General features: G+C 37.3%; 1 long non-coding RNA gene across 1 annotated transcript in view; it reads right to left on the minus strand.

Moving 5' to 3' along the window:
- The window catches only part of LOC117094931, a 94,464-nt gene extending 80,838 nt beyond the window's left edge, over positions 1-13,626 (minus strand). Inside the window, exon 1 of the long non-coding RNA XR_004441731.1 lies at positions 13,505-13,626. This is a non-coding gene — a long non-coding RNA (uncharacterized LOC117094931). The remainder of the gene's footprint in view (positions 1-13,504) is intronic.
- Between the last annotated feature and the right edge of the window lie 430 nt (positions 13,627-14,056).

Below are 14,056 nucleotides of genomic sequence, written 5' to 3' on the forward strand. Positions count from 1 at the left end.
GCTTCATCTCAGAGGGGTACCTGACTGTGTGAAGTGTCAGTCTGCCCCTACTGGGGTGTGCCTCCCAGTTAGGCTACTCGGGGGTCAGGGACCCACTTGAGGAGGCAGTCTGTCCATTCTCAGATCTCAGAACTCTGCTGGGAGAACCACTACTCTCTTCAAAACTGTTGGACAGGGACATTTAAATCTGCAGAGCTTTCTGGTGCCTTTTGTTCGGCTATGCCCTGCCCCCAGAGGTGGAGTCTACAGAGGAAGGCAGGCCTCCTTGAGCTGTGGTGGGCTCCACCCAGTTCGAGCTTCCTGGCAGCTTTGTTTACCTACTCAAGCCTAGCCTTGCTACCACCTTGCAGTTAGATCTCAGACTCGCTGTGTTAGCAATGAGTGAGGCTCCATGGTCGTGGGACCCTCCAAGCCAGGTGCAGGATATAATCTCCTGTTGTGCCGTTTGCTAAGACCCTTGGAAAAGCACAGTATTAGGGTGGGAGTGACCTGATTTTCCAGGTGTTGTCTGTTACAGTTTCCCTTGGCTAGGAAAGGGGATTCCCTTACCCCTTGCACTTCCTGGGTGAAGCAATGCCTCGCCCTCCTTTGGTTCTCACTTGGTGGGCTGCACCCACTATTCTGCACCCACTGTCCAACACGCCTCAGTGAGATGAACATGGTACCTCAGTTGGAAATGCAGAAATCACCCGTCTTCTGCGTCACTCACACTGGGAGCTGTAGACTGGAGCTGTTCTTATTCGGCCATCTTGGAACCTGCTGTTTTTTTTTTTTTTTTTCTGAGATAAATTTTCTCTTTCATTCATAATATTGTAAAAATGATCAAACAGATACTTTGTTTGACATAGATAGTAAAGTATATCAAGCTTTCTTCATTGTTATACAGATAAAATTAGCCATATTAACATGTATGCATACTGTGATTTATTGTCACAACAATAAATCACAGTATGCATACATGTTAGTATTGTTTGTTTGGCAGTGAATGGCACTCTGTTAAGAAACTACTTAGACTTCTGAAGAAATCTAAAAGTACTGTTGAATTTCAATTCAAGTAACATGGCTGGAAGCTAATTCCCATATTATGTGTTGGAGAGAAATATTTGTCCTATTTAAAATTGAGAGCAAATACATCTCCAGAGGAAATCGTCTATAGACAAAATCTCTACTTCTCTTCCTATTTACTCTTCATCTCAATTCATCCAAGTTTTTTCTCTACCATTCAAGTTTATTGCCTTGTGAAAACTACAAATGTTTTCCAAATCCAGTGGGCATTTATCAGTTTTTATTTCATTCATTAGGCTTAGATTGTCATAGTTGAACACTCCTCTTTTCTGACTCACTTTTCTATTTTGGCTTCCATCATGTTACATGTAATTGTTATTTTTTTTCTTTTTTTACCTCCCTAGCCATTGTAACTTGATATTCATTTCTGGTTCATCAGGACATATTGCAATTTTCAATGGGGCCTAATTTTGTCTTTCCTACTTTGTCATATTGGACAGCTATTGCTGCATGATAAACAACTATAAAATCTCAGTGGCATGCAATAATAAGCATTGTTTCTTACATGTCTGTGGGTTGACTGAAGTGGCTCTGCTGATCTTGGCTGGGCTTGCTCATACATCCATAGAATGGGGGTAGATTGAACTAGGTAGACATTGCTGAGTAGTTTTGCTTGAAGCTGAAAAAAGTTGGCTGATCTGCCAGTCAACCAGGTGGCTCTGTTTCATATGTCTCTTATCCTTCTTGCACTAGTGGGCTGGGCACAGCATGTCCTTATCATGTAGATGGCAGACATGCCATGGAACCAGCCAAACAAAATTTGCAATGTTTGCAAAGATCATTGAGAATTAGCACACTGCCTTTTGCATTCATAATCCATTGATCAAAGAAAGTCACATTGAGTCTAAAGTCAAAAGGCATGGAGATACACTCCTCTTTTAGAGTAAGAAAATGCATTATCACATGGCAAAGGATGTGGATATTAGAGTGAAGAATTGGAGCTAATAGCTCAATCCACCACATTGACCTAACTCACCACTCACCATATTGCTCATCTTTAGTTCTTCACATAGGTTATTTTTTCCCATATCAGGATTATTGTACATAATATACCCTTTTTTGCAGTACTCTTCCATAGTTGCCTGACTGGCTCTTATGGAACATTTGTTTCCTCACAAATATATTTTCCAACCATTATAAAAAAATCAGCTGCATCTCTCATACAACACATCACAGCATCCTATTATTTCCTTACAGCAGTCAATATATACTATTCTATATATTATTTTATTTGTTTGTTAAATGTTCTGCCATTCAGAATTCAAACTTCAAAAAAGTAGAGTATGTGTGCTATGTTCACCATGGAGTTCTCAACACCTAGCAAAAGGTCTTGCATATTGTGTTCAATCAATAAATATTTGTTGAATAAATAAAATGGTAAAAAGGTTAGGCTATGTGTTTTTCCTCTAAAAATTATAAACAAGAGATAGAGTCAACAGCATTATATTTAGCTCTTTGTGTTCTACAAATTTATTTGTTGTGGATGAAAGGAGGACACCAGGACAATAGCTTTAAGATAGTGAAGTATTGTTACTCATCTTTTAAAAAAAATTCAGTTTCATTTTCAATTCAGAAAGCCTGTTACTCTTAGAAAAATGTTTCTTTCTAACCTACAGTGGTATAGCATCATAAAAACAAAGAGATCAGATAGGACATTATTGCAGTGGTACAGATGAGATGGTGACTTGGAGTAGACTGGAAAACCAGAAACAGGAGAAGGTTTTGGAGGAATATAATGAGTTCCACCTTGGGCATAGAAAGTTTAAAAGATGAATGAACATTTGAATGGAGATACTAGTGGGCTAGAGAAAGAAATTTGTTAAATGGAGTAACTGTGGCCAAGGGAGTGGGTAACATTATCTCTAGGAAGTAAGCAAAGAGTGAGAATCAAAGAGGTCCTAGATTTTTGCCCCAAAGGCTCTGACAATTAAAGCTTGGCTAAAGGAGTTGAAATCAGACATAAAAATGAGAAGGGGGCGATTACAGAGAGGCAAGAATACTATGCCATCACACACCACAGTGGAAGAAAATGTTTTCTGAAAGAGAAAATAGTTAACTATTTTGACCCCTGTTGCGAGGGTAAGATGTGGAAGCAGCAGTATCCATTGAATATGTACATATAGAAGACCTACTTTACATGATCAAGAGCAGTTCAGAGATGTTCTTTTGGTGGAAGCTAGAATGGAGCAGACTAGAGATTAAATATAGGCAAGAAATAAAGTCAGGAGATGTAGATGACTCTGAGAAGTTTTTGCAGGAAGTGGGAGATGTATAAATATAAAATTATTATGACATATGAGTCTTCTATTTCTCCTGGAATATCAATTCTTTTTCCTTCATTACATGAGGTAGTCAAATATCTAGATATAAAAAAGCTAACCATAGGTTTGAATCTTAACCCCACAAATTACTAATTAGTTTAATTATTTAACTTTTAAAGCCTTGGTTCCTCATATCTAAAAATAGGGATAATAATATCTAATTTACTGGGGTCCTTAAGTGTCAAAGAAATGGTTAATGAGAATGTGATTGGCATAGAGAAGATGCTTAGTAAATATTTGATCTTGAAAGAGTAAATTTTAGAACTAAGAAACACAGCACACTTCACACTAAAGTCCTTTTAAGATATTTAAAAAAACTAATTCCTCTTCTTTTTTTTAACTTTGGTGCTTTGCTTTTACAGCTCATTTTGCTCTTCTGTCATATTATTTTCATTTTCTTCTCTTTTTTTCCTTGCTTCATTACTATTTATGCTATCAAGATTTGGAAATACTTTATGCTCTTTTTTTCTGCCTTTGACTTTCGAATTGCCTGAACCTTTCTCTCTCATCCACTCAGCACTTGATTCTTGACAAATAATATTGTTACTCTGAATGTCCTTACTCTGAGCTGCAATTATGTATGTGGATGGCTTGTCGAACTATGGTTCCTTCTCTGACACCCCAAACTCAATGGGCATGTATTTATTTTTGACATTGGTACCTTACTTTTGGGGGGATATTAATATTAATATTAAAAATGAAACAAAGAGGTTTAGTAGCTTAACTCTTACAGAGCAGATGATTATTCTTCATGAAGCACTTTCACATATAACACCATTTTTTCCTTATAATCAGCCTATGAGGTATATATTCATATTATCCTCATTTTATAGATGAGAAAACTAAAGCACAGAAAGGTTGAGAAACTTGCCCAAATACACAATTACTAAATGATGGAACCACTATGTCTGCAGTCTATAGACCTTTGGTCTAATTCTAAAATCTAAAAGTTCTAAGACCCAAACATTTTTGTAACCTCTTTTCTGGCAATAGAAACTTGCCCTTAAAGTGATTTAGTCCAGGAACTTAAGATGGTGGTTATATCAAAGGAACAATTTGTTTGGACATGGAGACCCACACGTTTGCAGGAAGCAGGGAAGGTGTTCACAGGAAAAAAAATATGTTATTTCGACAAACATATTTTAGCGTATTTTTATATTGCACACTGTGCTAGCCTCTGAGTTTACTGCAACGAACTCAACACAGATTCTGGCCTCATGGAATCTGTATTCTGTAGAGGAAGGATCCTTGGCAGAACAAGATCTCAGAAGATGCAGTAGATGGTAGGTAAACAGTGTGGAGCAAAGAGGGAGCCAAGTGGATTGGAATGTTCATGATCTGATTCCTATGTAGGAGAATTTTGGTGGATCACATAGAGGGATTAGCCTCACTAGGAAGGAAGAAGTAAATGGGAAAAATGTTGAAGGCTTTTCAAATTTCTAAATTATTATGGACATAAAATAGTTTATAAGTCTAAGAGGTACATGTGAAGACATACAATGTGTAATGATCTAATCAGTGTCATTGGGGTATCCATCACCTTAAGCACTTCTCATTTCTTTGTGTTAAAAACATTCTAACTTCACTCCTCTAGTTATTTTGAAATACATAATAAATTATTGTTTGCTAAATTTGCCCCTATTATGCTACTGAATACTAGATTGTATTCCTTCTATCCAATTGTGCTTTTGAGTTTTGAGGTGTAGTGACATGAAGACAAGGTAGGTTACACCAGGAGACCTTAACTTTTCATTGAAGTAGGAGTAAGGTATGAATGTGTGCTTCATGCCTTTGATTTCTCTGCAGTTATGTCTCCATGTTCCTACATGGTGTCCACTCTAGCTAGTGTCTCCCAAATGCAACAAGCACCTTTCTATCTCCTAACCTTTCTCATTTCTCTGAAGTGCCTTCCCACTCCTCTAAATATATTAAGGTCTCCTTCCTTTTCCTACAAGCCATCTTGAGCCAGTATAGACTTCTCATAGAAGAACTTCTATGAATTCCTGTTGCCATCTGTAGCAGTGTACGTATAACATACTCATTAAAAACAAATTCTAGGGCCAGATACCTGGGTTTATATCAGTTCTACATCTTAATATGGGATTTTTGGAAAATTCACTTAAGCTTTCTAAACTTCAATTCTAAATTGCAGAAGATAGTAATATCTACCTGATAGGTACATTTGTCACATGGCAAGTATTCTTTAAATGTTAGCGTTTATTGTTTATTACCTACTCCAAGCATGCACTCAGCATATGTTACCCATATAGTTATTTTTCATATATATATGTATACATGTATACATACGTATACATACATGCACATGCATGGGTTCTCTTCTCACTTGAAAGCAAGGGTTGAATCTTAACTGCTGAACTCCATCTATCCAAAGACAGCTGGCCGGTCACTTAAAAAAATGCATAAATGATAACGTAACAGTTTTCTATTGTATACTTTCTGTTTTGAGTCCCAGGTCAAGCCATTCTTCTTAACGTATCTTACACAGTATCTCAAGAACTGTGTTCCACATTATTGCTTTGATGGATTCATTAGTAGCCTCAGAGAAAAAAGTAACGTTGTGATAAGAAAAAAATTGAGCTTAGTGTTCGAATACCTCTGTTTTGGAGTTTGTCAAACTCAGTACTATGGAAATTTAGAGCTAAAAAACTATTTGTTTGAGGGTTTGTCCTGTGTGTTGCAGGATACTGAGTAATATCCCAGGCCTCTACAAACCAGATACTGTCCTTTTCCCAGTTGTAAAACCCAAAAATATCTCCTCTGGACATTAGCAAATGCCCCTCTGGAGGGCAGAATTGCCCCTAGTTGACAACTGCTGATGTAACTACAGTTCTATTTATACTTGAGCTTTGTCATTTTTTAGCTACATGCAATTTTAGGTAGGTCACCTTACTACTGTGAGACTTGGATACCTCATTTGTAAAATGTATATAATATTAGCTACCACATAGAAGTGTTACAAAGACTAAATGAGATATTGTATTGCAGTATCTGGTACAGAGTATATCAATAATACAATGTGTTAATCTAAATTTCAGAAATCTCCATTGATTATCCACTCACAACAAGAGAAAATGTTAAAAATGCATCCAAAGGATGAAAAAAGATCATGCCCATTTCTAACTCTCAACTTCGCTCCCATCCTGACATCAGTTTCCACTTGATTTGACCCATGTTTGCTGCAGAGCTAAAATTGGCACTGTTTTAAGTAACCTTCATGCACCACCTGTCTCTTCTGGCAACCCAAACTTAAAGAGCAGCAAGTCAGAAGTGGAGGGGAAAACAAGACACAACAACCAAAACATACTAGCAACCAGCAGTAGGATGGCTTTTGTAGCGAAAAGGAAGTGAATTCTTTGTCACTAAAGTATACAACACGCTGGGTGACTTCACAGCATTCAAGTATTGAGACCAAACTTAAAAGGATATTATTCTTGATATTTGAAAACTAGCATGCCTTAATTGGGTAAATTAATCATTATTATTAAAGTAGAATATTAAATATCCTCATTATAGCTCAGGAGATTCAAGAAATAGCTGTCCACATAGAGTGAAATTATTCTTAAGACGTTGTCTAATTCAGAACAGAAATTCTATCTTTTTATGGTATTGAAACTATAAATAAAATATTGTAATACTAAAATAATAGTGAATGCTTTAAAATGTGAAACCACATGTATATGTCAAAGGGTACAGACGGGGTCCTTTCCTAGAGGATGTTATATCTCTTAGGCTTAATGAAAATTTGATTCACTGACATGCTGCAGAATTGAGCAGTTGTGTTTAACTTGGATTTTTTTTCTTGGCCTTGACATTGCAAAAAAAAAAATCTCCAAATTGTTGTAAATATATTTTTGAACATTTTTCTATCTTAAGAAGCAAAATAACCTGAGACTTTCCTTGCTAACACAGAATCCTAAAATGCTTCAGGGATCTACATTCTCATGGAGAATGAATAATGAGGTAGAAATCACTGAAATGAATATTTACTGGCCCAAAGGCAATATGTAGAAAATTGTTTTAAATATTAGACCTCTGGGACTCACTTTTTTCTTATATGTGTCTCTGTTTGATAGAAACCAAGCACAAAAGTAGCTAGATGACTTAGATTTTACTACAGTAAATTGATTGTATCAGAAAACATAATTTTGGATCACTAAGGGTCTTAATGAGCTCATGAATCTCTGAGCTGACATTAAAATATTTGTTTACTTACAGTAGTTAGCCACAAATTACCAGAAATTCTTTTAAAAATGTATAATATACTGTTTTTAACTCTCCTTCTCTCCCTCCCTCCCTTGATTCCATTCCCTTCCTCCCTCCCTCCCTCCCTCCCTCCCTCCTTCCTTCCTTCCTTCCTTTCTTCCTTCCTTTCTTCCTTCCTTCCTTTCCAGTGTCAAAAGCATTATTTGATTACATGAGCTGTTCCAGAGGGCAAATTTGATCAACATGGATAAACAGTGTGTTACCACAGGCCAAGCTACCTCTAGGAAGCGATTTATCTCATGGATATAAAATAGTGACTTTGACACTAAATGTGTTATAGCCACATTGTTATAGACAATGTTATACTTACTGGATATCTAGCCATCATTATCATTCCCCTTAGAATTAGAACTCAGTCATAAACTGCCCTACAAGTAATTTGAATCTATTTTCTTTTGCATCGCTTCCCCTACACCTGTCATTTTTGAACACAGAACAGAGGAGAAAAGTTTTTATTTTCCTTTTGCTCATAGATTGTCACCATGATTTTACCTTACATATATGCATATATGTACACCAACACACACAAATAAGCACACGTAATCTGCAACCTCACCCACATGCTGATTTGTTAGATAAGGATTTGTGAAACCAAGTTTTAAACTTCTTTTACTATTTGTTAAAATGAGTTTTTATTGTTCTGATGGAAAACTTTGCTTAATTGAAAAGGCACAGTTTTTGCCCATGTGTGACTAGAAAAGAGCTTTCATCCTATGTGAGCTAATTATTTGTGATAAATTTTCTCTTTTTATTTCAACTATTCATTACTTTTACTTTTTACTGACTAATAACCTTATTGCTTCACTGATATTGCTCTTAAACTTGAATTTCATTAACGTTTTGTGTGAGAAACAAAAGATAAGTTATTTTGCTTGATTTTTCTATTCTATCCCCATTTTATGAAATTAAGAAGAAAACTTGTTCAGAATGTATATCACAGACTTAATAATACATTAAATAAGAATGGAATGCACTTATCCTCTCTTATGATTGCTCCATAGTTAAAATACATTCAGTTTGTACCCATATTAAATTATAACTATTGTAAATATTGCAAGATCTACGTACACTTTAATTATATTACATACACAAACACACACACAAAGATATGGTGAAAATGATAGCTTAAGGAATTGTACATTCTACACATCCTGTATATAGCTTTATATATTTACATTTGTAATTTGTAGTTTTTGCTATATTTCGTATTACTTTTCACATGATTTTAATCTCAAAACATTTTCTTCCTGCTTGATGAAGGAAACTAAACACAGTTCGGTTAAATAACATCTGAAGTGACATAATTAGGCAGCGTTCAACCTGAAACTAGAATCTGAGGTTCTGATTTCGAATCTAACAACCTTCCCACTCCATCTATTGCTGGGTGGGGTGTTGTAATTCTCCTGAGGGCAAAACTCATGAAATTGGCTTGTTTAAACCCGGTTAGGTACATTGGAAATATTCGATAGTGTAAGACTGACATAGAACACTATTAACTTAAATTTCATTTTGTACATGTTTTTCTAAGCAACACAGGCAAGCTAATTTCCTTTTACTACTGAATACTATTTTGGGGGATTTAAACTCGATTTTGCCTCTTTATTCACTTCACCCCCCTTCTTACCACATCTTTCCCTTCACTATTTTTTGACTTTTTCTAGGAAGATTTCCCAGTTTAGGGTGTGTGTGTGTGTGTGTGTGTGTGTGTATGTGTGTGTGTGTGTGTGTGTGTGTGTCACTCGCAGCTGTCTGTATTCATATGTTCCTTTTTTGTTTATCATTATGTACTCCATCCCAGATTCTCTTTTTGAGTGGAATGCTTCACAAATTGTTGTTAATGTTAGCATTAAAGCTCTTTACAAATAAAATGCTGCATACAAGAATGACTGCCACAAAACAGGTAGATGGGGCGGCTAATTATACATCTTTGCATTTATGATCTCCCTCAAGGAAAAGTAAAAGATGTGTGAGTTTAGAAAACACAGACAAGGTGAATACAAAATGCTTACTGTTCTGAGACAGATGTCAATGAATGAACTCAACTCAGGAATAGCTATAAAGTATTCACATTGCTGTTGTGCTGGGAAAGCAGATCTAATGTGTCCATGTACAACAGTTTGCAAAAAGGTGCTTCTTATACAAATCGGCTATTGTTTCTTTATGGTAGATATAAACTTGAGTAATTTGAAATGGAAGCCAGAAATACAGACTTGCTCTTGACAATTGAAAAGGTAAACAAAGCTGAAATTTGAAGGTAAAAATATTTTTCTTCTATTTCACTTAGTGAGACCAAATAGAATTTTCTTAAGTCATTGAACAAATGCTGAAGTCTATGGAAAATATCGCTTAGCCTCTTGAACTTGTCATATAATATTCAAAAACAAAGCTGCACTAATTGTGTTCTTGAGCTGCTCCTGAACCACTGTGGTGACTCTTCCTAGCTTTATTTCAGTTATAGAAGCCACACATCATTGGGATTCAGAGAAGAGCTGTGGACATCCACATTTCTTTGAATCATATTATTTCAGGTTAGTGTTTTTAGCTGTGATATTAACATGCTAGGGATTTTAGTTTTAACAAGCCACTACAAATTACATTTAGTTTTGCTAACATGGCTACTATTTTATTAAAAGTGATGGCCTGTTAAATGGCTGGAGAACTTGTTGGCTATATGAAAGAAATATATTGCATTTATTTCTTGGTTCTTTTTTTTTTTTTTTTGAGACCGAGTCTCGCTCTGTCGCCCAGGCTGGAGTGCAGTGGCCGGATCTCAGCTCACTGCAAGCTCCGCCTCCCGGGTTCACGCCATTCTCCTGCCTCAGCTTCCCGAGTAGCTGGGACTACAGGCGCCCGCCACCTCGCCCAGCTAGTTTTTTGTATTTTTTAGTAGAGACGGGGTTTCACCGTGTTAGCCAGGATGGTCTCGATCTCCTGACCTCGTGATCCGCCCGTCTCGGCCTCCCAAAGTGCTGGGATTATAGGCTTGAGCCACCGCGCCCGGCCTCTTGGTTCTTATTGTAGTCAATATGATGGATCTACACTGGTGAGCTGCTAAATCTTGCCTAATCTCTCTTTAAAACACAAATAGTCACCCTATAAACAATGCTATTGACACATCCAACTGGGAATATCTGGTGTTCACAAAAGATTTCCAAGATAGTTCTCCAGCAGTTTGTGGGGTTTTTTTTGCTCTTATCTGGTTTACTTTCTAGTGACTTGAATTGAAGGAGGAAAATGAAAAACTGGCCACCAAACATGTCACAACTTAGTCTGTGGAAATAAAACCAATATGACATCTAATTTCAGGGAATATAAAGCAGTACTTCTATTTAAAGCCTGACAAGTATGAACAAGGTAATACTCTTTCAGCTGTAGCCTTGGGATGGACTGTAGAAAGCAAAGGAGAAATAAGGAAATTATTCCATTTTACAATAAAACATTTCATTTGTTATTTTCAAGTTGCTTGCTTCCTATTAGAGTAACCATAGTATCAAGGTTTGCTGTAATCGTGGGAGTCTAGTGGATCAGCCTGATCCCCCCAAGTGATGCCCGAAGTGATGAGTAATCTAAACTCTAATGAGTCAATTTAACAAAAATTTAGGGAACACTTAATTTGTGACAAGCTCTGGGTAGGAGCTCACAGCTAGAACTTCTGTTGGCTCAATGACACCATAAGAAGGGAAACTCATGCCACACAGGAAGGACTTGCTTTCAATGTAGTAGGTAGACTTTTGTGTATTGACATGACCTTCATCCAGCCTGAATTACACAAAGTAATGAGCTCGAAGTTCTTTTGATCTGCCAAGATCTTCATTCTACATAAACCACACTGATTACAAAACTTGGTAGACATCCTTATAAGAAACTAGGGAATTCCTACTTCTCACTGGGAGCTACATCTTCTTGGTCATTCGCATCATTGTTTCATATATCATTTACACTATTTGTTTGTAGTCTGATGGTAAACAAAAGTTTGTAGTCTTTGGTAAAGCAAAGCTGTTTATGTCAAATATGATTCCTCATTTTAATGGATATTCTGAATGGAATAGATTTTGTATGAGACTGGCTCACATCTTGCCAGGTGATCCTGAAGATGCAAGAACATGTATATGGTAAGTAATATATTCACAATTGTGTGACTATACCACAGGCATAGGTGATGAAGAACTTAATATATGATATTTGCTGTTCAGTTTAAATTTAAAGATTTTATTGGTCGGGCGTGGTGGCTCAAGCCTGTAATCCCAGCACTTTGGGAGTCCGAGATGGGCGGATCACGAGGTCAGGAGATCGAGACCATCCTGGCTAACCCGATGAAACCCCGTCTCTACTAAAAAATACAAAAAACAGGGCCGGGCGCGGTGGCTCAAGCCTGTAATCCCAGCACTTTGGGAGGCCGAGACGGGCGGATCACGAGGTCAGGAGATCAAGACCATCCTGGCTAACACGGTGAAACCCCGTCTCTACTAAAAATACAAAAACTAGCCGGGCAAGGTGGTGGGCGCCTGTAGTCCCAGCTACTCGGGAGGCTGAGGCAGGAGAATGGCGTAAACCCGGGAGGCGGAGCTTGCAGTGAGCTGAGATCCGGCCACTGCACTCCAGTCCGGGTGACAGAGCGAGACTCCGCCTCAAAAAAAAAAAAAAAAAATACAAAAACTAGCTGGGCAAGGTGGCGGGCGGCTGTAGTCCCAGCTACTTGGGAGGCTGAGGCAGGAGAATGGCCTAAACTCGGGAGGCGGAGCTTGCAGTGAGCTGAGATCCAGCCACTGCACTCCAGCCTGGGCGACAGAGCGAGACCCCATCTCAGAAAAAAAAAAAAAAAAGGTTTTTTTTTTGGTCAATTACATGAAAGAATGAAACTTCTTTTTCCATTAAATTAACTGACCTCAATTGGCCATATAATTAATTACATGTGAATGTCAAATATAGGAATCCTATGTATACACAGGCTGAGCCACCATAATCTGAAAATTTAATTCTAAAATGCTCCAAAATCTGAAATTTGCCCTTACAAGTGGAAAATTTCACATCTGAGCTCAGGTCAGATGTGTAAACTCCAAAAGAGATAACTTTGCAAAATGTGAAAATTTAAAGAGAAGAAAAATGCAGAAATCATCAGCAGGACCAAGCAACTGAGACTTTTAAGTGTTTTAGTTCAAATTCAATCCCATGAGAGCACTATGAAATATTTATACTTTAATGTCCCCAAAGTAGTTTAATCTGATCTGCCAAGTCAGAGCTACAGCATGATGCTATGTCCCAGGGTCAGGCAATGTGCTGAACTCAGCAGGATAGGGCCCAGCTTCCAATGCTAACATATGTCTTACAGACATAGTTAAGAAAATCCCTCAACTCTCAGCCACAGAACTCCTCTAGAAATGTTAAAGAATTTTCTGTTTAGATTTCTGGATGTATTATTTCTTAAGTGATATTTTGAGTAGAAGAAGCCATATTTACAGAATTGTTACACACACACACACACACACACACATACACACAACCAAGGTATTAATCTATTAACAATTTTGAAACATCATTAATAATTAAAACTATACAATTGTTTCAAGAATTACATATTATTAATACATAGTGATGAAAACAGTTTGTTAAGATGGAGGGGGAGGTGGAGCAAACCAATCTTAATTGATTTATCTGTTACTCAGAATAACACCATGATAAATAATTATCACCTAAACCCAGCGAGTTGTACCATTTCCTTTAAGGTGATATTTGTGACATATTATCAGTGTGCACAACTTAAAAGCTTACTTATGTTTTTCCCATCAGTGTAATCTAATCAAAGGTGCAAAGCCTGGATCTATGCCAGTACAAACCTTCCTTGTTACACGGTAGCAGTCGCATGGTCCATCTGGAGTTTCTAGTCTGCTTGATGTCATATGACAGATCCCACTGGCTTGGAAGATGAAAGGATGTGCAGGCCACGTGTCTGGGGATGACAGTTTTCTTTGTGATGAACCACAGAGTCACAGCTTGTAAAATAAGCCTGTAAAGTGATAAAAGACAAAGCCATCAGTTTGCAGCAGAATATGGCCTATCCGCCCATGACAAACTATGCTATCTCTTCTCACACACACTGACATCTCATAAACCATTCCCACAAGTGGTGGCCAGAAATAGTGTCTGAGGGCAGCCCTATAAGAGTGTAATAGCTTGCTGCTTATCTTTGAGCAAATGAATGGAAAAAAAAAAAAAAAAAAAAAAAAAACCTGGAGTGCACAGTGCAGTTCTCTTAGCCTCACGGATGAAAGTGACTTTCTACTTAGAATATTTTGCATGATAGACCTATTTCACATAACATTAAAATCCTGAGCAGTGACATAAAGATGACTATGAGATACCTGCTTCCAAAGGCATGCAAATTTTGA

Source organism: Trachypithecus francoisi, unplaced genomic scaffold, assembly GCF_009764315.1.
Source record: "Trachypithecus francoisi isolate TF-2019V2 unplaced genomic scaffold, Tfra_2.0 Lachesis_group13, whole genome shotgun sequence".
In the NCBI taxonomy this organism is placed as follows: Eukaryota; Metazoa; Chordata; class Mammalia; order Primates; family Cercopithecidae; genus Trachypithecus; species Trachypithecus francoisi.